Source organism: Hibiscus syriacus, unplaced genomic scaffold (assembly GCF_006381635.1).
Source record: "Hibiscus syriacus cultivar Baekdansim isolate YM2019G1 unplaced genomic scaffold, ASM638163v2 tig00113725_pilon, whole genome shotgun sequence".
Classification (NCBI taxonomy): Eukaryota; Viridiplantae; Streptophyta; class Magnoliopsida; order Malvales; family Malvaceae; genus Hibiscus; species Hibiscus syriacus.
The window spans coordinates 11,801,472-11,829,471 of NW_024063471.1; the positions used below are offsets into that span (position 1 = coordinate 11,801,472).

The 28,000-nt window shown below is 33.8% G+C and overlaps 1 long non-coding RNA gene across 1 annotated transcript; it reads right to left on the reverse strand.

Moving 5' to 3' along the window:
• Window positions 1-12: 12 nt before the first annotated feature.
• On the reverse strand, window positions 13-21,256 carry LOC120187454. Its single transcript, XR_005522290.1, has 3 exons — window positions 21,246-21,256; window positions 9,348-9,350; window positions 13-171 (listed from the first exon to the last, which is right to left on the reverse strand). It is a non-coding gene; the product is annotated as an uncharacterized LOC120187454 (long non-coding RNA).
• Window positions 21,257-28,000: the final 6,744 nt, after the last annotated feature.

Here is a 28,000-nt window from a genome sequence, read left to right on the forward strand (position 1 = left end):
ATCATTAACCATGCACTAAAACTTGCTAGTATTGCAATATACATATAAACTTTTATCCCATATTCCTTCATTTTCATTAACAAAACACTGCAAATTTTAAATATTCCAAGAAAAATGGACCAGTAACTCCACTGGCTAGCATTTATCCACGAAGTGAATATAGCCAAGCACCTCTTTGCAACTTTTAAAGAATCGTTCACTTGAAATATATAAAAGTCCATGTATATATATATATATATATATATATATATATATATACATACATACTCTAAATAGTGTAGTGTTAAACAAACTTTCTCCTATATATATCAACTACTTAATGACTTTCAATCAAAATATTATCTCCCAGCGTCGTGTTTTCACACATTTGCAAGAAAATTTTTGACTAAAGCGTAAAAGGGAATTTCATTTTGTTTCGTCAGAACCAACAAAGTTGAATTATTTATGGATAGGAAATGAAGAGCAAAATGGGTTTATAAACAAGTTTTTTACCACTGATGGCGGACGGAAAATTAGGAAAATTGCCCAGTTGAAGATGATGATGAAGGAGAGTTCTTTGGACCAAAGAGATGATCCAAAGATGATGAAGATGATGATGATGAAGGAGAGTTCTTTGGACCAAAGAGATGATCCAAAGATGATGATTGTTATGTATGGCTCATAAAAAGTCTCGTTGTGGGGTTACGAATTATGTGGGTTGGGGGTGTGGGGGCGCAGCCCCCGCGGTACGGTACAGGGTTGATTTTGTAATTATGTACCAGGGTTTTCTATTATAAATAGAGATGTAACCTAGACCTAAAATATAATTGAATAAAAACTTCTAGCGCCGCCTAGGCACCGAGGACGTAAGCACATTGCCGAACCTCGTAAAATTCTCGTGTTCTTTTGTTTTCTTTACCCGTTTTCGTCAACAATGATGAAGAAGAACCACTCACTTGCCTTTTGTTTTCCATGCCAGAAAAATGTTAAACTTTCTTTTTCTTTTTTTGGGTTAATAAAAAAAATCTTTTTCTGTCAACCAACGAACAAAACTACTCTTAGACATATACGTATATCTCTTAAAGCAAGAAACGACCCTCAAAGAAAGAGACCAAACGAAAGAAGAGGTGCCTGGCAATGTCAGGCCAGGGGATAAGATTTTCTCTCTTTTTTTCCTAAGAAAACAATGCAAACAAACCAAAAAGATAAAAAATAATGGAGATTGCAACAGATGTAAGGAGAAGAAGCTAAGCTAAGGAAAGCAAAGGAGAGTGAGAGAGAAAGCTGAGAGCACGTGAAGACTTTGCAGTGATGTAGAGATGTTTTATGGCAAACCATCCGACCCTATTTATAAATCCAAAAAGGGGATGTCATTGTTTCTGCGTTCTTTTCCTTGGGTTTTTAATGAAATTGGGATGACGAAACTTCTATCAGGATTAAGATGATGTAAGAGTTTTAGAAAACAAAAGGATATTTTCTTTATGTTATTTCTTTAAATTGATCAAAATATTATCAAACAATTCTTTTAACATAGTTTTCTAATTCACAACTGTATGATTTAAATTTTGAATATTATTCAAATATCTAATATTTCATCTCCCTAAACTAACTAATATTAAAAAATATCAGTTTTATGTTTATATTAATTTTATTCTTAAATAACTAATTTTTTAATAATAAAATATTTTTTATGTTTTAAAAAATAATGAGATACATTATTTTCTTGACGCATAGCAGTAATTTTTAACATAATTTTAATATAAATATTAACAAGTATTGGTCTTCTGGTAACACATTTTAGTTTTAGGTTTTACGTAGTATAAAGTATGAAAATGAATAATGATAAAAATATTAAATAACTGGATATGAATTATAATAATTTGATTAATAATTTTTTCATCTTTTATACTTCACAAAGCTAATAAATAAATCTCAAATGATATTAGGGAGATAAAACATATTCAAACGTTAAAAAAATATTATTAAAAAAGAAAATCATAAATATTAAATATAAAGCATAAAATAGCATACTTAATCTTCTTAGTATACATTATACTCTTTAGATAAAATGGCATTTTATTTAAAGGCTAAAAAAAATCGTATGTGAATTCATTAAATATTTATGTCACGTTTATTAAAAATATTATTTATAGATTAAAAATATTATTTATAGTTTTTAAAATTTTAAAAACAAATGGCCATGGATGCATTGTACAACGCCAAAACCAAGTTGTAGACTTTCATTCGATTGAAATCCAGCCCTTGTTTGCCGTATGTCTCCTCGGGTACTTCTTAACACTGCGTTTTGGATTATTGAATTTTTATCGAGAAGATAATATGAGCGAGAAAATAACATATAATTTCTAGATAGGGTTTTCATTTATTATATACACATATACATATGACAAGTTTTAGTTGAACCTGAATACAAATAAAGTATTTTTATTTTAAAATTATTAGATATAGATAATGATCAATAAATTAAAATGTTTAATATTGTAGTGATATATTATTTTTAGGGTAAATTACATATTTGGTACTCCATCTTTTCATGTATTTTTTGTTTTGGTATCTCAACTATTTATTTAACAAAATCATATCTAACATTACGTTTTGATTCTATTTTGGCACCTCGACGTTAATTTTGATCATTAACTTAAAGGAGATGATTATATAATTTGATACAATAATAGTTGTAGTCCCTAAAAGTTATATATTAAATAAATTTGGTCTTAGTTTAGAAGAATTAAATAAATATTTCATATTAGAATAACATATCAATTTAGTCCTCACTTTAGTTTGAAATAATTTAATGATTTAATATATTTAATCCTCCAATAAGATGATGACACATGTTAAAAATTAAGTTAATCCAATTCGAGCGAAGATATTTTTTTCTTTTAAAATTATGGAGTAAATATGGTTAAATAGCAAGTTCAAGGGTAAAATTTGTGAAAACTGAAATTTTGTAAGGACCGAACTAGGAGTTTTCCCTTTCTTTCAAAACCATGTCCTTTCTCTCGAAATCCTAGTTGCTCGGCACTTATTCCCTTCTTCTGAAAACCCACCATCGATCGCTTTTTCCTTTTCGACCATTACACACCACAAACGTGGTATTTTATGAACATTTTCCCAATTAAGGACTATTGTAACACCTTATACCCGACCACGTAGCATGACTCGTGTATTTTTAGTGCACATTAGATTTTGAAGAGAATCAGACAAATAAAACCTTAATCATGCGTACTATGGGGAACCAAATAATATAAACATACAACATACAACGCACAATAATGGATTATCAAGAAAGCATACTCGTAACAACCATAAAATCATGCATTGCAAGGTAAATGCTAATTTGCAACATAGGGGTAAAACAATAATTTATTACGTCATCATCAATGTAATGTTTAAAGCATATATTAAACGTATCAATGTTCACTATCAATTATTTAATTAGTAACATGCAAATTTTCAGGTTAATAGGACATCATTTTGGGACCTAACTGAATATGCTCAACTAAGAACCAAAATGTAAACAATTCAAAAGTGGCATATGAACAACAATCATTCAATTGACACTCTCATTATTTTATTCAATATATTAAAGGGTGACAAAGCAAGTTCTATCCAATTCTAATTTAAGCCCAAGTATTAATTAAAGTAACATATTTTTTGGACCATTTTGGACTTACAAAAACATCTTAGGGTCAAATTAAGATTTAGGGAAACTTAGAACCTTTTAATGAATCAAAATTTATCATTTTTAAAAGAGAAAACAGAGAAGGAATCAATCTTCTTCACAAGGGATCGATCCTTGCAAAAAAAATAGTAGCAAGATATCGATCTATTTTGGAAGGAATCAATCCTTTTTGGAAGGGATCGATCCATTGCACAAAGACATCGATCCTTTTCATGGAATAGTGAAGAATTTTATACGAGGATGCAAGAACAAGCTACTAAATCATCATGCAATCGATCTTAAGGTCTGTGAACATACTTGAACCACTTAGAAAACGTCAAAACACATATGTAGCATGCTTCACAAGACCGTATAACATCTCATACATGAATCAGGCATCTAAAGTCAAATATTGAATAAAAGGTCAACTTTCACACAAGTCTTCTAGTCATATTGAGCATTATATGACATTTAATTATCCTTATGAGTCTAGCATATTACATACACTTATTACGACTTCTCTAACCACACCAAACACTTACTCACAACATATAGAAACATATGATCATTTTAGGTAACATGAACAATAAGAACTCATATATAATAACATCAAAGATCAACATCTAATGTTTATTCAAGGATCCAAAGTATTAAAAAGTGATATTATTTGTTCGATTCATATCTAATATCTCAATACTCAACCTAACCCCAACATATGTTCCCACATTGCCTCAAAACTCAATGTAAGCTCACATACGCTTTATGAAAATTGAGCTTTAATTGATCACCACCGGATGCTCACTCTTTGCTCCTAAAACATCAACTAATTATCTGTAAAATGTTAATGAGAGCTAACTAGAAGCCTAGTAAATGACTAAGCATTCCTAAGTGATGTGCACACCAAGGATAAAGGAAAACCATCCTAAATGACAAGCAAAACTCACATGTTTTACCTTAATAATCATACCATAATGTCATGCCATGATGTTCATACATTATATCATAAATACTCACAAATTCTAGATTCTAAAAATGCATAACTTCATTATATTCACTACTGTAATCACTTCCACTCATACATTATTTCCGTCATGGCAAGCTACACACACATCACACAATTATTTCCAATTTAAGATCATTGGCCTTTGTTCAAAACACAACTCACTCATTGGATCAACATCCTTCATACATCTCAATTTTATTTTAGAACTCACTTAGGTCCAAAACCATAATACTCAGAGCTATGCTCAATGCTCCAACCTTACCACTTAGGCTTTTCAGAGCTAGGCTCAACGGACCAACCTTATCACTTGTAATCTCTTTCACACACATATATTTAAAACATAGATTTTTCTTTCCAATGCATGTCTTTCATATCCAAAGGTTCCATTAAGAAAAATTATCGATTAATTAATGTTCACCAAGATTAGTTTACACGAGATACATAATTTTTACACATACATTTCCAAATCAAAATTCAAAATACATATCACATTGGTTGTCACGATCAACCTTATTTGGACAACAAATACTTCACTCATCCACAGATAAGTAAGTAGTTCCACTCATCCCATATGCATATTCAATTCACTCATCAAAAAACTTACTTACCATATGATCTTAGTGTAATCTATTACCATCACATAATCCCTCATTTAACATTGATGACTTCCATCATCCAAGAATGGAAAGCCATTCACCTCAATACTGATCCAAGCATGAAATCGACCCCAAACTCTAATCAACTCATTGTTAAAAGTTGATGCACAACTTTTACCTCTTTAAATACCTAATGGAAACCTCAGGAAACCTGCTAAGACATCACCAAATCATCCTAAATAGAGTAAAAACTCTTCTACCAAATCATCCAAAATAGAGTAAAAACTCTTATCTCTAAACTCAGATGTAATAAAGTTTTTAAAGGGAAAAGAAAAGCTTTTGAAGAACGTAAGATAAAAGTGATTTTCTTCACTCCTAATATCTTAAAATCATTGATATATATAGGCTAATATTACTAGCAAAAAACAAAAGAATTCAATTGCAATTAAATTATAATTAAACTATTGTAGAGACTATAGTTAAGTAGCTATAATATCTGCAAATAGATGACCATTAATGTTGTAATAAAGCTCTAACTAAACAAAAATAATATTCGGTAAATATCTAATTCAATTTTGGATAAAGAGAAAACAAATCAATATTAAAAATGCTTTTAAATTTGAGGATTACCAACATTCCCCCACTAATGCAAAAGAATTCTTTCGTAAAAAAAGAGCATTGAAGTTAAAACACGAGAATAGAAATAACGAGATTAGCTGCTTGAGCACTAGTGATGATGAGTAATTCATATATTAGATAAGTGAACGAATCTTAAAATTTCTAAGATTAGGGTGAACTCATAACACGCAACTAACCCCTTCATCCATTGAAGTCCTTGATGTGTCTACAAATAGTATATACAATAGTATATATATGTTTAACCCTCTTTTCTCAGGATTTTAATAAGTGTTCTAGAAAAATAGCCCAACATTTTTCATAAAAGGTGGCTAATCCTTCTGATGTAAGGCTATCCACACTTCTTCAATGATCGAGAATATGACAACCTTGTTTCTCGATCTAGGAGAGACACCAAATGCCACACTTGAATTATAAGCAATATGCACAAAGATAAAGAAGATATAATTATAATGGAGTTATGAAATTAGGAATGAAAGAAAATGATAATGAAAAGATGAAAGGAAATAAAAGGTTATCAAAGTGGTTGCGGAAGTAGTGAAGTTTATGAAGAATTATCCTTTAACTGTTGATGAACTTAGCCTCCAATGGTGATGATGAATGGCTGCCTTTGATGATGATTGAAGGATGATTTAATGGTAATGAATTTTGAATGGAAATGGTGAAGGTGAATATGAGAAGGTGATGGAAGATGTAATAATGAAGGTAGTATCTTAAATAAGCCAAAGAATAAGAAAAGCTATAGAAAGCTTATCCCCTTCCTCTATAAACTTACTTAAGGGATGGTACGACTGGATTTGAACCCTCTAGTTATGAGAACTAGGAATTCTAATTATCAATGAAAGGAATTGACGACAAAAACTTAGAAAAGTTTGTTTAATCGATAAAGTTTTAAAGAGCTTGCAAGAGAGAATAATCTTACAAAACAATGTATTAAAGTAAGTTGTGTGATACAAATGAAATGTAAAAGCCTATTTATAGGCTAGCAAGGGGTTTAGCCGAATAATTAGATGATGTTTCAACGATGCTAGCTAACTTTACAAAGCATTACAATGCATTGAATGGTTACTTAGGTGTTGGTTCATGTTGCAACCCACTTTTGGTGTTTAATGACATGTTTGTTCACATTGTCGCCCATGTTGTTGAGCTTCATGCTTTGGTCAAATATCCTCCTTGGTGTTCCTCGTGCCTCTTCATGATTTAAGCATCGTTTGGCCGAAATAACTTCACCAATGCACGCCTCCCTTAAATGGTTACCTTCAATGGCAACACCTTTCACGAAAGGTCGTGATGCTTGGATGGAACCTCTTCATGAAATGGTATATTGCAAGGTGATTGAGTTGATGATTACCTGGTTGTTGATGCTCCTTGATTTGTTGATTCATTTTACATCACCTCCTGAAAAGGCATGAACTGAAACGGCACCAATTCACGAAAAGGCAAGATTTAAGAAAAATGAATTTTCACAAAATTAATGTCGTTTGGCCATAGATTATGTCTATTCAGGTTCCAATATGAATTGAAGTCTTCTTCTAGCTCAAATATTTAGCTCAATCTAGCTATGATCTCACTTGGTAACAGTTGGGAACAGACAACTTTTCACCATTTGTTCGTCATGCTCTCTTGAGTAATCATATGTAAGTTTTCCTAGATCCTTCTCCTTAGTTAAGCTCAAATTCTTCTCTCAAGTTGTTGTATATGTTGGTTCCTACAAAAGACATAAAAAGCTTATATTAAAATATAACTTAAGTACTTAATCATATAATTTAAAGATGTGGTGCATATAACATATATTTTGTGTACTTTATTTAATGATGTATGTAAATATTATATGCTATACGATAGGTTATATATATTATAACATATAGTATAATGTTTAAAGAATAGATTAATATATATGTAATATGATGTAGCTTTGTGAGTTGTAAAATAAGGAAAAGACAAATAAAAGGGATAGAGACGACTCCCTCAAGCCACCATGGTGAGGACGCAAAGAAGAAAAGAAGTAGGCTGGTCCATATCACATCATCCCTCATTCTTTGAAGCGATTTGTCTTCAATCATTACTTTCCAAACTCACAAACTTCTTCCCAAGAGCTTATGTCTTCTTGAACATCTTTTGGAGGGTTTCTTTCAGAAAATTCTTTAGTACTAGGCCTTTCATTGGATAGATATGATTGCATGCTAATAGATACATTTCCTTAAGAACCTTCCTCAAAAGACACCTCCTTTGGTAATTTCTCGTACTTAGCCTTAAAAGATGAGAATGGTTCACTTACTTGGTTTCCCTTGATGAAAAGACTCTCATTGTTCATGTCTCTACGAACATCAATAGTTATGTTGTTTGGAATCAACACATCTCTTAGTTTAACAATTCAATCCTTGGGTAAGGCCACGTCCTTTGGTGTATCAATGTGTCTTTTGGTGATTGATCTTGTTTCTTGTATCACTCCTTGACCCAACATATCATGTTCTTTAAAAATGGTATATAACTCTTCAGCTCCACTCCTTGAATCATCATACTAGTTTGTTAAGAGTATTAACCTTTGAAATCTCTTGAAATGCATGAGTTTAATGAACCACTCAATCTCACTATGCCAAAGGATCTTGCCATCAACATTTGGTGGGATAATACCATGCATACGAATTTAATTCTTGCAAATTAAATCACAGTTAGAAAATGATAAATTATAAAAAAAATGAATGAAAATATCAAACCAAGGTGGATGTTTAATGGGAGTTGGCTACTGAGTTCTTTTAAGGATTGGCAGTGCACTTGGAATGTCAACGAACACAACTCTGGCACTTCAAGTGACGCTTCTTTTGGAACTTCAAATGGTATAACCTTCGAAACATCAAGAGACATGTCGTGAGGATCACAAAAAGTCTCGCTTATTGGTTCTTCTAAGGTCACATCTTTTAGTCCTCCAAAAGTCATGATTCTTGAATCATCTCCTCAAAAAGATACATCTCTTGAATTATCTTACAAAACAACAGGAATAACAGATGAAAGAGTAAGTTTAGTTAAAATATGTTATTCGCTCGCCTCTTTATTTCCAAATCCATCCCTTTCAACTCTCTCATCTTCAACTCCAATGTATTCTTCATCCACTCTTTGATTCTCACCATTTTTAATTTCAACGTTTTGTTCAATTTCAAAATTATTTCCTTCATTCTAACTATCTTCAAAATGTTCACCTTCATTACTCCTTCATTGCTTCAGTGCTCCTTTTCATATGAGTTTTATGTTCATTCACTTGGCTAGGAGATAATGGAGTCAAGATGATCTTTTTGTCATTATGGATGAAAGAATATCGGTTTGTAAACCTATCATGGATCACTCGTTTATCGAATTCCCATGGTCTTCCCAAGAGTATATATCTGACATCCATTGGTACAACATCACAGAGAACTTCGTCTCGGTATTTACTAATGGAAAACAGAATGACAACTTGCTTTGTGACTTTCACTTCTCCTCCATAATTTAGCCATTGAAGTTTATAAGGATTCAGATGTTTAGATGTCTTCAAGCCAAGTTTCTCCACCATAAGAGTACTAGCAACGTTTGTACAACTTCCTCCATCGATGATCATGAAACAAACTTTCTTATTTACATGACAACATGTACGGAAGATGTTTTCTCTTTGATCATCCTCTATGGTTTAAGTGCTTAAAGCCTTTTTAATAACAAGTACTTGTCTTGAAACTATAGGAAAATCAAGCAACTCGTGTGACATGTTTAGTGAAATAAATAAAATAAATTGAAAACTTCACGCGTGCTCACAAAGGCTCACTTGGTCACTCGAAAGAAAATTTAGATTTCACTCCACTCAAGCTCGTGTTTGCACTCGGGGATATTTTTCTTGGCTTTTTTAGTCCCCCCTTATATTCTCACCCTCTTTGTTTCCTTTTTCCTCTCAATTATCTCTTCTTGGGTAGAGAACTAACTCAAGATCGAGCAAGTTTCTTTTGTTTGGTGCGTCAACTACAAGATGGTTAATATGGAATGGTAAAGATGAAATAAGTAAAGAAAGAAAAAGGTGATTAATAAGTAGTAATGAAAAAAAGATGATGATTGACTTAGAGAGAAAGTTGAAGATGACTTATAACGTAAGATGCAACACTTACTATCTTCCTTCACAAAAAACAACAAGGATGCCTCCTTCAAGTTGTTGATGTTGGAAGATTGTAGTGTGCTTCCTTTTGAACGTGGATTACAACTTTTCTTTTGATGGAAATTGATTTGAATTCCTTATTTTTTTTGCTTTTCTTTTTGTACTCCTTATTTGATGTAGGAGTCTATTTCTTTTTTTTTGTTTTACTTCTTTTTTTGTTGCAGCACTTTGGCACTTGAATGTCAAACCAATGAAGCTTTGATTACCACATGATGTAAGCCTATCCATGCTTATTCAATGATGGAGAAGATGACAACCTTGTTGTTTCCTGATCTAGGAGAGACACCAAATGCTATACTTGAATTATAAGCAATTTGCACAAAGATAAAGAAGATATAATTATAATGGAGTTATGAAATTAGGAAACAAATGAAATGATAATGAAAAGATGAATGGAAATAAAAGGTTATCAATGTGGTTGCAGAAGTAGTGAAGTTGATAAAGAATTATCCTTTAATTATTGATTAACTTAGCCTCCAATGGTGATGATGGACATCTGCCTTTGATAATGATTGAGTAATGCTTTAATGGTAATGAATTATTAATGGAAATGGTGAAGGTGAAGATGAGAAGGAGATTGAAGATGGAATAATGAAGGTAGTATCTTAAATAAGCTAAAGAAGATGAAGAAAAGCTATAGAAAACTTATCCCCGTTCTCTATAAACTTACTTAAGGGATGGTATGGTCGGATTTGAGCCCTCTACTTATGAGAACTAGGAATTCTAAGTATCAATGAATGGGATTGACATCACAAACTTAGAAAAGTTTACTTAATCGATAAAGTTCTTAAAGAACTTGCAAGAGAGAACAATCTCACAAAGCAATGTATTAAAGTAAGTTTTGTGTTACAAATGAAATGAAAACGCCTATTTATAGGCTAACAAGGGGTTTGGCCGAATAATTAGATGTTGCTTCAGTAAGGGTAGGTGACTTTACAATGCATTTAATGGTTACTTAGGTGTTGGTTCATGTTGTAGCCTACTCTTGGAGTTTAATGACATGTTTGCTCACATTGTCGCCTATCTTGGTGACTCTTCATTCTTTGGCCGAATAGCCTCCTTGGTGTTCCTCGTGCCTCTTCGTGATTTAAGCATCTTTTGGTTGAAATAACTTTAATGCACATGTCACATCAATGGTGACCTTCCATGGTAGCACCTTTCACGAAAGGTCATGATGTTTGGATGGCATCTCTTTTGAAATGGTATGTTACAAGGTGAGTGATATGATAATGATATGGCCATTGATTCTCCTTGATGTATTAATTCATTTGCCAGCTCCTCGTTAAAAGGCATGACCCATAAAGGCACCTATACGTGAAAAAGAACGATTTGAGAAAAATTGACTTTTCACAAAATTGATGTATTCTGACCTTAGATGATGTATATTGATAGGGAAGCAGTGGAGGGTTAATGAACGTTACTCTTGTTGAATACTCAAACCTAGAAAGCTCTAGACTCGATGAAGAACAATGGGGAATGAATAGGGGAAGGTGGCGGTAACAAGTAGGGTTCTTAGGGTTTCTTTTAGGTGCTGGAAACAATGTAAAGAATAATATTAGAACAATATAAACAAAAGATGAAGAACTTAAAAATAAAGTATGATAATTAAGAAATCAAAATATCTCCCTTGTAAAGGTGGATGACAAAGGTGATTATGGTGAGGAAGGATTTGTGAAAATAGATGGATAATGTTCTATCGAGCCCTCCTAGTCGCAATGAAAAGGAAAACACGATAATATGACTCTAACCAACCCTCCTAGTTACGTTGAAAAGACAAATTGGAGTGTGAAGATTAATCTCCCTCACAAGAACTTGAAAGAACTCTAGGAGAAAAAGCTTCGAAGGAACAAAGCAATCAACACTTGGTAAAATGAACTCTCGTTGTATTGTTAATCAAAGCAATATGTCTTAAAAAGTTGAATGAAGCCTCCTTTATATAGGGATGAGTTCTAAAGGACCTAAATAACTAATGAAGAAAATAATAACAAACTAAACATGTCTTAACTCTAATTCCTAATAAAATAAATGTTTTAACTCAACCTTAATTCATAATAAAATAATAAATATAATATTAAAAGATAATGTATAATCCTATATTAAATTATATTACAAATAATCAATAAAAAAATTGAAAAATTGTAATATTTATAAAATCACGTATTAATCTCGTATAAGAATTTCTGCATGTGCTTTTTCACTAAAATTGACGTATCTTGAGTTCCCGTTATTGGATTGATGTGATTCAAGAGCCGTTGAAAAGCTAAGAGACATGTAGTATTATATCCCGAAGACATATTGACTAAATAAGATCATTATCCCATTCAAAAAGTCATCGTAAATCTGCTGCTAATCTGGTCTTTATTTCCAAGGCTTGATCATTTGGAATAGTTATTACTTCTTCCTTTGATGTGAGCTTTGTGATGAATTTATCATACTCCCTTTATTCAAAAATATTCAACCTCGAATCTAAAACATTAAAGGGAGAAACATTATAATCATTTAATGATTCATTCACATTATGCTTATCGAATAGATAATCTTTGAATATTTGAGATTTTGTTCTTCTAATAGGTTCAAGTAGAAACATTAGTCCAAAGAAGCATGTATTATCATTATGGACTCTAGTGTATGTATCATTCCCTTAGTCCTCAAAAGGATTCGTCCTCGAATCTGAAAATCCAAGAAAAAGATAATTAGGTGTGTTGAAAGGAAAACTTGTGAAACATTTACCAGGATCAATGTGATTTGTCTTTATGAATTTTAGTCGAGGTTTATTCTTTGTATAAATTGATTTCTTGTAGTCTTGAAATCCTCTTTTGCATAAAAGTATTGTAATCAGATGTTTAGGTTGATATTCAACATGGCGCTGGCTATTGTTGGCTTTCTTTATGATTGCTTTAGATATCCTCTCCATGGTTTGACTCATGTGTGGGGAGAATGAGTGTTGAAAAACCATGTCAACTGGTTTGTTAAAGTAATCCATTAGTCTCCAAAGTATGGTTCATGAATTAAATAGTCTTGGGAAGAGATTTATGGATTTCAAAACCTTCGTGGTAGTGCATCGTCTGCTCTGTTTTGCTTACCTCTGTCTTTGGACTCCTATAAATTGTGACTCTTTATTTATATGGCATATTGATAGGTAGTTCAGGCGGTAACCTGTTAGGAGGGTACCTAGCACCATTTGATAACTCTTGGTGATGAAAGAAGGTGTGGGTTAGTCTCGTGATGCTTTCACTTTTTCATCATTTACTTGGATTCTCTGTGAATGAACTATAAAGCCTGTGGTATTGTTCAAATCATGTTTTGTCATTAAGATGGCGTCACGAATAAGGGTCTCGTAGATGTAGCATTTTAATAAATAACTCTTTGGTTATTCGAGATTGTATGTTTGACGAGGTATGATGGAACCTTGAATTAGATTGGTTAGGTGTTGTTTTCCCCTTTCCGGTGGTAATCTGTCAGGTGGATCACCTAACACTTCTCAAAAATCCTGTAAAAGATATGAAAACACACTAGGAAAATCCTTATTAATGTTAGGAATTGAAACAAGTGATTCCCTAGAGTGAACAATATCAACTATCACTCCCTAAAAATTAGACAAGATTCATAATGTTTTCCATGTCTCAATGCTTCAGAAGTACCGATTAGATCCAACTCACATTCTTGAACCGGAAGAAGTTGAATTAATCCCTAGATATATCCTATGAAGAATAACCAATTCAAAACCTTAAAAGAGAAGTCAAGCAACTTCAAAATATCACCGATCATTTGGTGAAAGTCTTGTGGACAAATCATAAGATTAAATAAAAGACTGGGGAACCCGAGGATACAATGAAAAAGCATTATCCTCACCTGTTTAATCAATGTAAGAATTCGAGGACGGATTCTTTTTTAAGGGGAAGAGGATTTCAATTAAAGGAATAAAATAAAGATCTAATTGAATTGAAATTTTAAAGTAATTGAATTGGAAAAAGGACCCAATTGAATTGCCTTGGATAACCACCAAGTAGAATTAGAATTTGAATTAGTTGAATTAAACAAGGACCTAGTCGAAATGATTGATGAACTGCTAACAAAAATTGAGCGATCCAATTGATATAAGTAACAAATAATAAGATTGCATGTTGAAAACATGAATTCCTAAATTTACCCATGAATAATTGGTTACCTAAATTTAGTTGAGACTTTATGATGCAAGCACGTTTTCACCTACAAAGGGAGTACTCTTGAACATCTTTATATTGAATTTACTTTATATTAGTTATATATTATATGCTTTTATAATACATTTTATGATAAGAATTCTTGTTATGTAGTTATTAAATGCTTAGTATGAACACATCATGCACATTGATATTTAAGCATGTTAGGATAGTCTTATAATCATATTAGGCATGATTATCATATATACATCAAGATAGAATCATTATAAATCATTTCATTAGTTCATATGCATTCATATTAGCTCTTAAGCTTCATGTATTATCTTACACATATTTTGAGATGATATAATTAGCTCATGACCTTTGAACATAGCTCACATCACCATAATCATACATGGCAGCAAGGTATTTAGCTCATAACAGCTCAATGTCATGGACTTACCTTGTTTCCCTGTACATATAAGTATATTGGAGTGTGATGCATGTTGAGGTAGCTTGGTGAATGATTCGGATGACATATGTAGCTCACAAATAGCTCACAAAGTACATGGCAGCTCATGAAACACTAAAAAAAGCATGATTCAGCTGGAGGAGCTTAAGGCTAGCTAAACTCAGCTAGTTGGACTATTTGCAGCTGAGTTGCCAGAAGTGATATCAATGGTAGGTGAATGTAGCTAAACATGTTGTTAAGGAGCTCATAAGGACTCGGCTAGGAAGCTTTCTCCATACTCAAGCTAGCTTGGAAGGAGACACATGCACGCCCAAGTTGGAGCACATGACCAACCATCATTCCTTGCACAAGGCTGCACCACAAGGTTCCCTAGAACACCAATGTGCGTGTCGTATGACCAGCCCCCATGTACCTTGCGTATGATATCATTTAGGTGCCAAGATGAAGAGCCCTCTTCCTATCCGGCCAAGCATCATCTCCCATCCAATTTGGCACCAACATTAAGGGACACAAGATCTATTCGGCCAAGGGTTATTACCCTCCATTTAAACTGAACCATCATCTCTATTTTGTAATTAAATTATGTCTCTATAGGAAGGCACAAGGCTAGCTAAATCCCCTTGTAACAATTCAACCACGCCTCTCCATTTCCTATAAATAGGAAAGCATATTTCATTTGTCAGACCTTTTTTATTAATATAAGCGAGATTATTCTCTTTCTTAAGTCCTGGTGAATTTTATTGACTTATAAAGTATTTTAATACTTGTAGCGTCAACCCGTTTCCCCTTGATACTTCTGGTTCCCCTTAAAGAAACAATATAAAGTATGGGTCTTTGCTCTCAATAGTATTGGTTCTTCTTTGAGTCTTCTTTAAGATACTATCCTCACAACCATCCCATTGTTTCATTAACCAAACCCATAGCCATATCAATTATCTTCTACTTCCATCTCTCATTTATTAAACAGCCTACCTATTCACCTATACGTTTACCACCCTTAACCATATCTTTTGAGCTATTTACTTATGCAGGTTGTTTTGCTTCCTTCCTAGATCCACAATTAATTGATAACGTACAAGTACCTTACATCAAGCGGTAAAAAGAGCTTTGGTGGAAGAAAGCAATGTACAACAACAAAAAGAAAAATACAAAAAGAAGTGCAAGTGAAGTGCAAAGTCAAAGAAATCAAGAAAAATTAGGAAAAAAATTAAAGCACTCCAAAAGAAGAAAATTCCAGCACTAAAAAAAAGAAGAATAGTAAAGAAAAAGAAAGAAAGTTGAACCACTCATCAATAATTCTCATCACCAAGCCATTAAAGCAAGCCTTTTAAAACTAATTGTGGTGATAGAAGGTTATGAAGTGACTTGTATAAGTAACCCTTTTATTCTCTTATTTCTATTTTATAAGCCACCATTTTATTATATTTATTTTCCATTCCTACTAACCAATTTGCAGCTGACGCCAAACAAGTAAAAATTTACTTGATACGGTCTTGAGTAAAGTCCTCTAGAACTTGGGACAAGAGAATCGAGAGGAAAAAGGCTGGAGCGTGTGTGAGATCAGAAGAGGACAAGTAAAAGCCATTAAAGTCCTAGAGTGCAAACACGAGCAGATTGAGTGACATTCAAGTTTTCTTTGGAGTGACTCGTGAGGCTTTGTGAGAGTATATTCTGGTAAGATCTTTTACACATTTTATTCTTTTCTTATTGCACTAACTATGTCTCGAATTCCAGAACGAACCCCTGAAAGAGAAGCCCCTAATTTGCAAACTCAAGCAATCATGCATGAAATGGCCAGATTGCTGAAATTAAAATTTGAGCCTTTACATGATCGTATGGATCAATTTGAAACATCTTAGGCAACTGAAGAGTAAATCACCCTAGAATAGAAGAAATATTTGAAGAAGAGGAGGCTGAAGTAACATCATTAGCACGAAGAGATGCTCATTGAAATCAGAATGATAACTTCAGCAACATCAAAGTGACCATTCCTCCATTTCAAGGACGGATTGATCCTGAAGCCTATCTTGATTGGGTAATCAAGATCGAACACATTTTTGAATGCCAAAATTATACAGAGCAAAAGAAGGTCAGGCTTGCTGCTATGGAATTCGTGGACTATGCCTTAGTTTAGTGGGACCAATTGGTGAGTTCAAGAAGATGAAATGGTGAACGCCCCATCAATTCGTGGGAATAAATGAAGGCCATTATGAGGAAAAGGTTCGTGCCTACTCACTATCACCGAGATCTTTTCCATAACTTACAAAATCTGAAACAATAAAGCAAGAGCGTTGAAGATTATTTCAAAGAAATGGAGATAGCCATGATCCGAGCCAATGTTGATGAAGACAGAGAAGCAACCATGGCAAAGTTTTTATCTAGCCTAAATTCTGATATTGCTAACCTTGTTGAACTTCAGCATTATGTAGAGATTGAATAGATGGTACATGTGGCCATGAAAATTGAAAGACAACTCAAAAGGAAATCCTACAATAGGAACAATCCAAGTTCGGCCACCAAATGGAAGAAAGAGCCTATTACCTTCAGGAAACCAATTCCAGCACAAGCAAAGGATCATATAGAAGTTCCCAAAACTAAACAAGTGGGTGAATCTAGTAAGGGCAAAGAAAAGCAAATCGGTACTTTCGAGAGATCCAGAGACATCAAATGCTTCAAATGTTTTGGGAAAGGACATGTTGCTAGTCAATGTCCCAACCGAAATGCCATGATGGTATTGACAATGGAGATATTGTATCGGACTGTGATGAGCCTATTTTTGGCGAGGAACCTAAAATAATAGAAGACGAAAAAATAGAAGAAAATGCATACCATGGTGAGGTGCTTGTTTCAAAAAGGTTCCTACAATCACAAACATCCCAATAAGATATTCAAAGAAACAATATCTTCCATACAAGATGCCATATCAAGGACAAGGTTTGCACAATGATCATCGATGGAGGAAGTTGCACAAACATAGCCAGCACTCTTATGGTTGAAAAACATGGATTGGCAACATCAAAGTATCCCACTCCATATAAACTCCAATGGCTCAATGAAGGAGGTGAGTTAAAATGTTACCAAACAAGTTCTAATTCCTTTTCCAGTTGGTAGGTACAAGAACAAGGTGCTTTGTGACATTGTCCCTATGCATGCTAGCCACATATTACTTAGAAGACTATGGCAGTATGAATAAAGGGCCATTCATGATTGTTATCACAATCAATACACTTTCAAGCATGATGGACGCAAGGTAACCTTGATGCCTTTGATGCCAAAAGAGGTACAACATGATCAATTACATATGCGAAAGAGTGTACAAGCATGGCGTAAGGACAAACAACCAATGAAAAGTGAAGAAGGACAAAACATGAAATCCAATTTCTTCATGAAGCAACATGATGATTCATTGCTGAAAAATGAAGGATCTCGTACAAAAAGTGGCGATGAATGGAATTTAAAGTCATAACTCTTCACCAAGGGACTTAATCACCAAAAGGTAAGTAACTCTTCATTTAAAACTTATTATCTCCTCACTTTTCAGAACCAAACACGTGAAGGGTCACTTCCAAAAGGGATATCCTTTAATGATGATCACTCCCAAAAGGTACCTATTGGTAAATCATATTCCAAAGAAAGGCTTAATGGGAAATCTTATAAAAGGGTACCTAATGGAAGAACACAAACGTTCAAATGATGCAATCTTTTATCAAGAAGACGTAAAGCTTTGCAATGACAGAATGAATTTAATTTGAGGACATATCACCCTAAAGAAGGGGAACGATGCAAGCACGTTTTCACCTACAAAGGGAGTACTTTTGAACATCTTTATATTGAATTTACTTTATATTAGTTATATACTATATGTTTTTATAATACATTTTATGATAAAAATTCTTGTTTTGTAGTTAATAAATGCTTAGTATGTACGCATCATGCACATTGATATTTAAGAATGTTAGGACAGTCTTATAATCATATTATGCATGATTATCATATATACATCAAGGCATCATCATTATAAATAATTTTATTAGTTCATATAGATTCATATTAGCTCTTAAGCTTCATGCATTATCTTACACATATTTTGAGATGATATAATTAGCTCATGACCTTCAAATATAGCTCACATCACCATAATCATACATGGCAGCAAGGGATTTAGCTCATAACAGCTCAATATCATGGACTTACTTTGTTTCCTTGTATATATAGGTACATTGGAGTGTGATGCACGTTGAGGTAGCTTGGTGAATGATTTGGACGACATATGAATCTCACAAACAGCTAACAAAGTACATGGAAGCTCATGAAACACTAAGGAAAGCTCGATTCAGCTGGAGGAGCTTAAGGCTAGCTAAACTCAGCTAGTTGGACTATTTAGAGTTGAGTTGCCAGAAGTGATATCAATGGTAGCTGAATATAGCTGAACATGTTGTTATGGAGCTCACAAGTACTCGACTAGGAAGCTTGTTCACAATCAGCCCATGCTTGCTAGCTAGCTCCACACTCAAGCTAGCTTGGAAAGAGACACATGCACGCCCAACTTGGAGTACACGAGCAACCATCATTCCATGCACAAGGCTACACTACAATGTTCCCTATAACACCCATGTGCGTGCTGTATTACCAGCCCCCATGTGCCTTGTGTGTGATATCATTTAGGTGCCAAGATGAAGGGACACAAGAGCTATTTGGCCAAGGGTTATTACCCTTCATTTAAACTGAACCATAATCTCTATTTTATAATTAAATTATGTCTCTATAGGAAGGCACAAGGCTGGTTGAATCCCCTTGTAACCATTCGGCCATGCGTCTTCATTTCCTATAAATAGGAAAGCATATTTCATTTGTAAGACGACTTTTTTGATTAATATAAGTGAGATTATTCTCTTTCTTAAGTCCTGGTGACTTTTATCGACTGATCAAGTATTTTAATACTTGTGGCGTCAACCCCTTTCCCCTTAATACTTCTGGTTCCTAGTTCTTATAACTAGTGGGTCAAAGTCCTTTATACCACCCCTTAAAGAAGCAATATAAAGTCTGGGTCTTTGCTCTCTATAACATTGGTTCTTCTTTGAGTCTTCTTTAAGATACTATCCTCACAACCATCCCATTGTTTCATTAACCAAACCCATAGCCATATCAATTATCTTCTGCTTCCATCTCTCATTTATTAAATAACCTACCTATTCACCTATACGTTTACCACCCTTAACCATCTCTTTTGAACCATTCACTTATGCAGGTTGTTTTGCTTCCTTCTTAGATCCACAATCAATTGATAAGGTACAAGTTCCTTATATCACTTTATTTATCCTCAATTTTGATCGACCATTGAAATAGATTTTCTCTCTTAATGCACATGAATTACAGTCAACAATGTTCAACCTTTGCAGCTAACTTTTTTTTCTTCAGTTAAATGATATTTCCAAGTCAATATTTGAAATGTAATCCTTGCAGGACTAACCACATTCATTTCCATTAGCTCCAAGATAACTTTAAGTTATGGAAAAGCCCAACTAGATTTATAGCGTCTCACTGAGAATCAAACCCGATCTTTATCCTCCTTAACATATCACATCTAAGTTTTTCATAGGAATCCAAATTGCAACCAATTGATCTATTTCCTAATAGTAAATCAAAACAATCTGGACAAGTCTGTGTTTTGTAGTGACAAGCTTATCTTTCTAGGCTTTATCTTAAGTGCACAGGGTATTCATGTCGATGAATAAAAAGTGAGAGCAATCCAGGAATGACCCACACCGTCTTCTATCATTAGAGACTTCTCCACCATTTTCGTACCTCTCAAAGAGATAATCGAGAAATCAATTGATTTCGAATGGGAACGTCAACAACAAGCCTTCTATCTCCTAAAATGTAAGTTCTGCTATGCTCTCATTCTTTGTCTTCCTAATTTTTCTAACACTTTTGAGCTAGAATGTGATGCTTCATGTATAGGCATAGGCATAATACTTACGCAAGAGAAACAACACTTACTTTAGTGAAAAATTGAAAGGAGCACAACTCAACTACTCTACCTGTGACAAGGAACTCCTAGCAGTTGTTCGTGCACTCGAAATATGGAAAAATTATATTCTTCCTAAAGAGTTTGTCATACATACAGATCTTGAATTACTTAAGTGGTTAAACAGTCAAGTTAAGTTAAGAAAAGGACATATTGGATGGGTTGAATTTATAGAATCTTTCCCTTATGTGATTCACAATAAACAAGAGAAAGATAACATAGTAACCGATGTAATATCCTGAATGTGCACCCTTAATACTCAAATGCATGCTACTATTATGAGATTTGTACACATTGAAGAACTTTACTATTCTAATTCAGACTTTTCTGATATTTACAACCATTGTTCAAAAGGTCTTTTTAACAAGTTTGATCTTGTAGATAGATTCCTTTTTATATTAAACAGGTTTTGCATTTCGCAAGGTTCTTTACAAGAACTCTTAATCCATGAGGCACTTGCAAGAGGACTAATGGGATACTTCAGAGTTAACAAAACTCTCAACATGGTAATGGAACAATTTTTTTGGCCACACATGTAGAAAATCGTAGAAAAGGTATATTTTTAATGTATCATATACAAGTAAGCCAAATCAAAGGTAAATCGTAATGGCTTATATACTCCCTTGTTGATTTCTTCCCTTCTTGGATAGATTTATCTATAGATTTAATCCTAGGCTTTCCTCATACCAAGAGAGGATGAGATAATATATTTTTTATTGTTCACAGGTTTTCCAAGATGGCGCATTTTATTCCATGTCACAAAACCGATGATGCAACATATATCATCGACCTTTTCTTTAAGAAAGTTGTTCGACTTCATGGAATTCCTCATACAATTGTGTCTGATTATGTTACAAAGTTCATAAGCCACTTCTAGAAGGTATTGTGGGGTAAAAACAGTATTAAACTTCTTTATCCGATAACTTATTATCAAAAAACTGATGGAAAGACAAAGGTAATTAATCGAATTCTAGGTTCCTTACTTAGAACTCTGGTACGTAAGATCATATATGATTGGGAAGATTGTTTACCTTTTCTTGAATTTTCTTACAACAGATCAATCCATTTCACTACAGGTTATTCTCCATTCGAGATTGTTTATGGATTTAATCTACTTGCTACTCTAGATCTTGTTCCTTTACCTCTAGAACAAATTACTAGCATGGATGGAAAACAAAAAAAAACAACCTTTGTAAAAGACCTTCACGCCAAGGCCAAGCAAAGGATGGAGAAAACATACGAAGACATGGAACATAAAGTCAATAAAGGAAAACAATTTTTCAAACTTGAACCATGCGATTTGGATTGGGTGCACATACAGAAAGAGATTTCCAAAGCAGTAGAAATATAAACTTGACTCACGAGGCGGTGGACCTTTCCAAGTCCTTGAACCCATCAATGACAAGGCATACCGTATTGATCTTCTAGGTGACTATGACGTGAGTGCATCTTTTAATGTTTTTGACTTATCTCCCTTTAAAGTTTCATATTCGTTGATGAATCCTTCTAAGGATGGGAGAGATAATACATGCACCGCACGCCACTTTGCCAAATAGGATGGGCTAACTATTCCATCTGGCCCAATTATAAGAAACCAAGACAAAATCATAAAAGAAAAGCTTCAAACTGCAGTACAGGCTTTCATCAGTAAAGGAATCCAGGTCCACATAGAGACAGAATAATTTAAGGAGGGAAACTCATCCATCCTTCATAATAATACAACTTGGGATACCATAATCCAAGTTGAAGATAACCCATGACCAAATTGCAAGATTAATAAAGATAACCCTGAAATTAATTTTAAACCCCTTAAATTATTAAAACATTTGTATAAAGTATCCATTGCTAGAATATAAAGAATATATCACTTTTCCTAAGTAGATTTTAGTTATTTTATTTATTTTATCAGGATCAGGCCCAAAGATCGTGATTGTTTGTAATGAAAAAGCCTTAGGAAAGTCCATCATTTCTACCCTAACATACATGGCTAACCCATTCTTGTTCTATAAGGCATTGCCACCCCTTCATCTTCTATAAGACTCATATGGTCCGTTCGTCAAGCTAAACATTTTATCATGTATTAAAAAACCTTGATTTGTTTTCACAATAATTTGTTCAAGTATTGTATCAACGGCCAACGTTCATGCAACCCATTCTAGTGCTATTAAGACATGTTTTATTATTATTTAATTACATACTTAGGATCTTACAAGATTTCCTCCTCACCTATATAAAGGAGTCTCCCCCTTCATTGTTTTACATCATATTTTATTTTAATAATAATACAACGTGAGTACGTTTTTGCAAGAGTTGACCTAAGTGCATCCAAGTTCTTGAGAGAGAGATATTCACACTCCGGTTTGCCTTCTCACTATGATTATGAGGGCTGGTTAGAGTCATATTGCCAAGTTTTCGTTTTCATTGTGACTAGAAGGGTTCAGTAGGACATATCCATCTATCTTTCATTTCCATAACTTATCATCTTCCTCCTCCATCATCTCACCACCATCATCATCAAATCCTTATGGTTTGCGATAAGTACATACCTATAGGGGTTAAATTTTTAAGTCAATTGTGGTGAAGTGATTTGTGAAGTGTTTTCTTTTAAGACACTTTTTATTATTTTCTTTCTTATTTATAGCCACCTTATTCATTACTTTTTATTTATCTTTTACCCTAAACCCTTTGTTGCCGAAGCTAGCACCTACCAAGACTTGAGAATGTTTTGAGTAAAGTTTATTATAGGACTTTTGCACAAGAGGAATACCATACAAAGGCATTGAGTGGGAGGGATTAGAAAAGAACAGTAAAAGCCATCGAAGTCTTGAGTGCAAACACTAGAACTGAGTGCAATTCTTCTTTACTTAGTGATTTTCTAGATTCTTTTTGAGAATATACTGGTAAGATCTTTATTTACATTTCATTCCTTATTTTCTAACCATGTCTCAAGCTTTAAGTAAAAATCCATATGAAGATGTTCCAAAATTGAAAAACCAAGCACATATTTAGAAAATGTTGAGGATGATGAGATTAGAACTAATAACCCTCCATAAAAGATTGGTTCGAAAGAAAAAATCCATACGAACAAATCCAAGGAGACAACCAAGGCATGAAGAACATTAAGAGTATAAATATGAGGCGGCTGAGGTAATCTCTCAAGTATCAAGGAGGAATGTTCAAAGAGGAAATGAAGGAAAAAAGTTCTTTGATGACAATTTGAACATCATTTGAGTTTCCGTCCCAACGTTTCAAGGAAAAAAGTATCCAAAAGCACATTTGGATTGCGAAGGCAAAGTATATCATGTGTTTGAATGTCACAACTACTTGGATAAAAAGAAAGTGAGATTGGCAATAATAGAGTTCATTGATTACACCATTGTTTGGCGGGATCAATCAACTTCCACAAGAAGAAGAAATGGATAAAGACCTATAAACAATGGGCAAGACATGAATGTCATTATTAGGAGAAGATTCATTCATGTACATTATCATTGAGTGATGTGATCCAAATCAACATCATGAATGTCCTTGCATCTTCAACCTTTCATAATAATCAAAGGGGGATTTTCTCTAACTTATTTTTTCTTTATACAATAGTTATGATAATATTTTACATACATTACATTTATAGTTATGATTATAATATTATGTGATGTATTAAGTTACTATTATAAACCACATCTTGTTATGTTTATTACTTTTAATACTTAACTTATATTATACTTTCTTTTGTAGGTACATAGGTGGCCACATGAGGGGAGCCAACTTAAAGCTAGCATTGGAGTCCAAGAGTTATGGAAACATGACTAGGACAACTCCGGGACAGCTCAAGAACATTTTGGGACAAAGTTGTCAGCTACCCTCTAAGCTCATAGCTGACTTGAGATGTACTTTTGAGGTAGCCAGAAATCTCATTTCAGCTGGAGAGTTACACTATCATAACCAGCACAAAGAGTACTTCAAATATGACCTAGTTCAATTTTTGTGGAACCGTGCCTTTTCACGAATAGTTGCCATTCCAAGAGGTGCCCTTTCACAAGGAGTTGTTCGAAGACTCACGTACATGTAATTTATCTATGGTTAGCTCATCTTCAGCTCATACACATGGAAAGTAGCTCAATTGATGAAAGGATACCTCACACACAATGTAACCTTTCATGACAAGTTGCTGCCCATTGGATGCCATGTCATATAGGTGCACGTTGGTGAGCTTGTTGTAGCCAAATAAAGCTTAATTTGCAAAAAGACATGAGGCAACCCTCAACACCATTTGGCCATACCCTTAGCACACGCCTAGCACATGCCCAAGGCTTGGCGCCAAAGTGAAGGGATGTATATCTATTCGGCCAAGGGAGATGAGTCTTCAATTCAAACTGAATGGTCATGCTCCTACAGGAAGGGTTAGCCGAACCAAAACCAAGGCCAAGGGACATCTTCATTCATCCATACATCATGCATTTTTATCTAAAGTTTTGTATCTAGTCGAATAGGCATGTAATTATTCGGCCAACCCTTCTTAATCCAATAAATAGAAAGGCTTATTCTTTTGTAAAATCAACCCTTTGATTAATATAAAGTATTTGTGAGAATTCTCTCTTGCAAGTTCTTCAAGAACTTTATCGATTAAGCAAACTTTCTAAGTTTATGGCGTCAATCATTTCCCTTGATACTTTGAGTTCCTAGTTTTCATAACTAGAGGGTTCAAGTCCTATCCTGCCATCTCTTATTTCAGTTTATAAAGAATGGGGTTAAACTTTCTATAGTTTTTCTTCCTCTTTAACTTGTTTAAGATTCTACTTTCAGCCATCCATTTTCCATCATCTTCATGCCAATACCATCACTATTCCATTACATTTCATCACCATTGAATCATCCTTCATTTATCATCAAGGTCAATATCCATCATCACCATTGGAGGCCGAATCATCTTCCATTTGAAGGATAATTCTACATCACTTCCACAGCCTACGTTTGATAATATCTCTATTCTTTTATTTCATTATCAATTCATTTATTTCTTTTAATTTCTTATTCCATTTTAATTATTTCTTTCAATTATTTGTGCAAATTACTTATTAATTCAATTGTAGCATTTGATGTCTCTCATATATCGGCAAACAACAAGGCTATCAACTTCTCCATCATTGAAGAAGCTTGGATAGCCTTATATTAAGAGGTATTCAGAGCTTAGTTAGATTGACATTCAAAGTGCTGGAACAAAAACAAAAAGAAAGAAGAAAAACAAAAAGAAAAGAACTCATACATTAAATTTGGTTTACAAAAAGAAAAATAAAGAAAGAAGGAATTTAAAACAAAATTCCATCAAGGAAAAATTGAAGAAAAGTTTCAATTACAATAAAAAGGAATCACATTACAATATGGCCAACATCAAACTTGAAGGAGTTGTCATTGTTGTTTCTTGTGAAGGAGATAGTAAGTGTTATATCTTGGGTTGTAAGTTATCTTCATTACCTTTTCTTTCATCATTTTGTATTCATTACCTTATCTCTTCTTACTTATTCTATCTTATCTTTACCATATCCATTTCTATACCAAAACCATTTCTTTTAGCCTATGAATAAACAAAGAAACTTGTTCAATCTTGAGTTAGTTCTCTAAAGGACCCAGAAGAGAGAATTGATAGGAAAAAGGAAACAGAGAGGGTAAGATCAGAAAAACCCAAGAACATATCCCCAAGTGCAAACACGAGTGTGAGAGGATTGAGATTTTTCTTTGGAGAGACCAAGTGAGGCTTTTGTGAGTGTACTGATAAGTTTTTAATTTATTTTTATTTCACTAACCATGTCTCAAAGTTGTAGAGAAAATGCAGGACAACCAAAATTACAAATGGAATCACTCATTGGCGAAATGATGCAAATCTTTCGTGAAGAGTTCGATGCTCTTCATGAAAAGGTAGAACAACGTCATGATCTACCATCAGCCTGAAATATTGGGGTTCCTAGGAGACAAAAACAACCACTCCCAGGAGAAGATGTTCAAGATAATATTGAGGATGGAAAACAAGCAGCGTTCCAAGGACCTAGACGTGCTATTGTTGATGACAACTTAAGTAACATCAAGATTAAAATTCCTCAGTTCCAAGGAAAGATTGATCCTGAAGCCTATCTAGAATGGGAAAGCAAGGTGGAACATATTTTTAGTTGCCAAAACTATTCCGAGATAAATAAAGTGAGATTAGCAGCCATGGAGTTCATAGATAATGCTTTAATATGGTGTGATCAACTTACCCTTAACAAAAGGAGGAATGGAGAAAGACCGGTCTCAACTTGGAATGAAATGAAAGGTATAATACGGAAACGATTTATTCCTATTCATTATCACCGAGACTTGTTTCTGAAATTACAAAATCTCAAGCAAGGCCAGAGGAGTGTGAAGGACTACAATAAATGATCCAAGTCAACATTAAGGAGGATCGTGAAGTAACCATGGCAAGATTCCTTACCAGACTTAATCCAGAAATTGCCAACACCTTAGATGAGATGGTGCAAATGGCAATGACGATAGAAAGGAAACTAAAGAGGAGGTATATATTTCGCAATGTTTCACCCACACCATCAAAATGGAGTCCAAACAACATAAAAAGTCTACTCATTCTCCTATCAACGAACAGGCTGAATCTTCAAAGACTCAACAAGTAAGTAAAGACCTTAACCGAGAAAAACAAACCACTGAACGTTTGAGAGACAGTAGGTGCTTTAAATTTCTTGGGAGGGGCCACACATATATATAATGTCCTAACTGGAACACCATGCTCTTACTTGGAAATGATGACATCGAAACTGAATCTCAAGAAGAAGTACCAACAGAAGTCAATAAAGAAATGACCATTGCAGATCTCGTTGTAGGAGAAGCTCTGGTGGTAAAAAGAAGTTTGAACACTCAAGTAACGGAGGACAATGCACAACTAGAAAACATATTTCATACTCGATGCCATGTGAATGAAAAGGTATGTTTTGTTATCATAGATAGTGGGAGTTTGATGTAAGTCTATTATGGCTTCTTTAATAATGGAGAAGTTGATAACCTTGTTATTTCCCGATCTAGGAGAGACACCAAATGCTACACTTTGAATTGAAAGTAATCTGCACAACTGAAAAGAAGAAATGATTAAGTGAAAATAAGGATTGAAAGAAATGGAAATTGATAAGGAATGAAATGGAAAGAATTGATATCAATGTAGGTTGAAAAAGTGTTGAATAAATATCCTTCAAGTGTTGATGAATTCGGCCTCCAATGGTGAAATGGATGTATGCCTTGTTGATAAAAG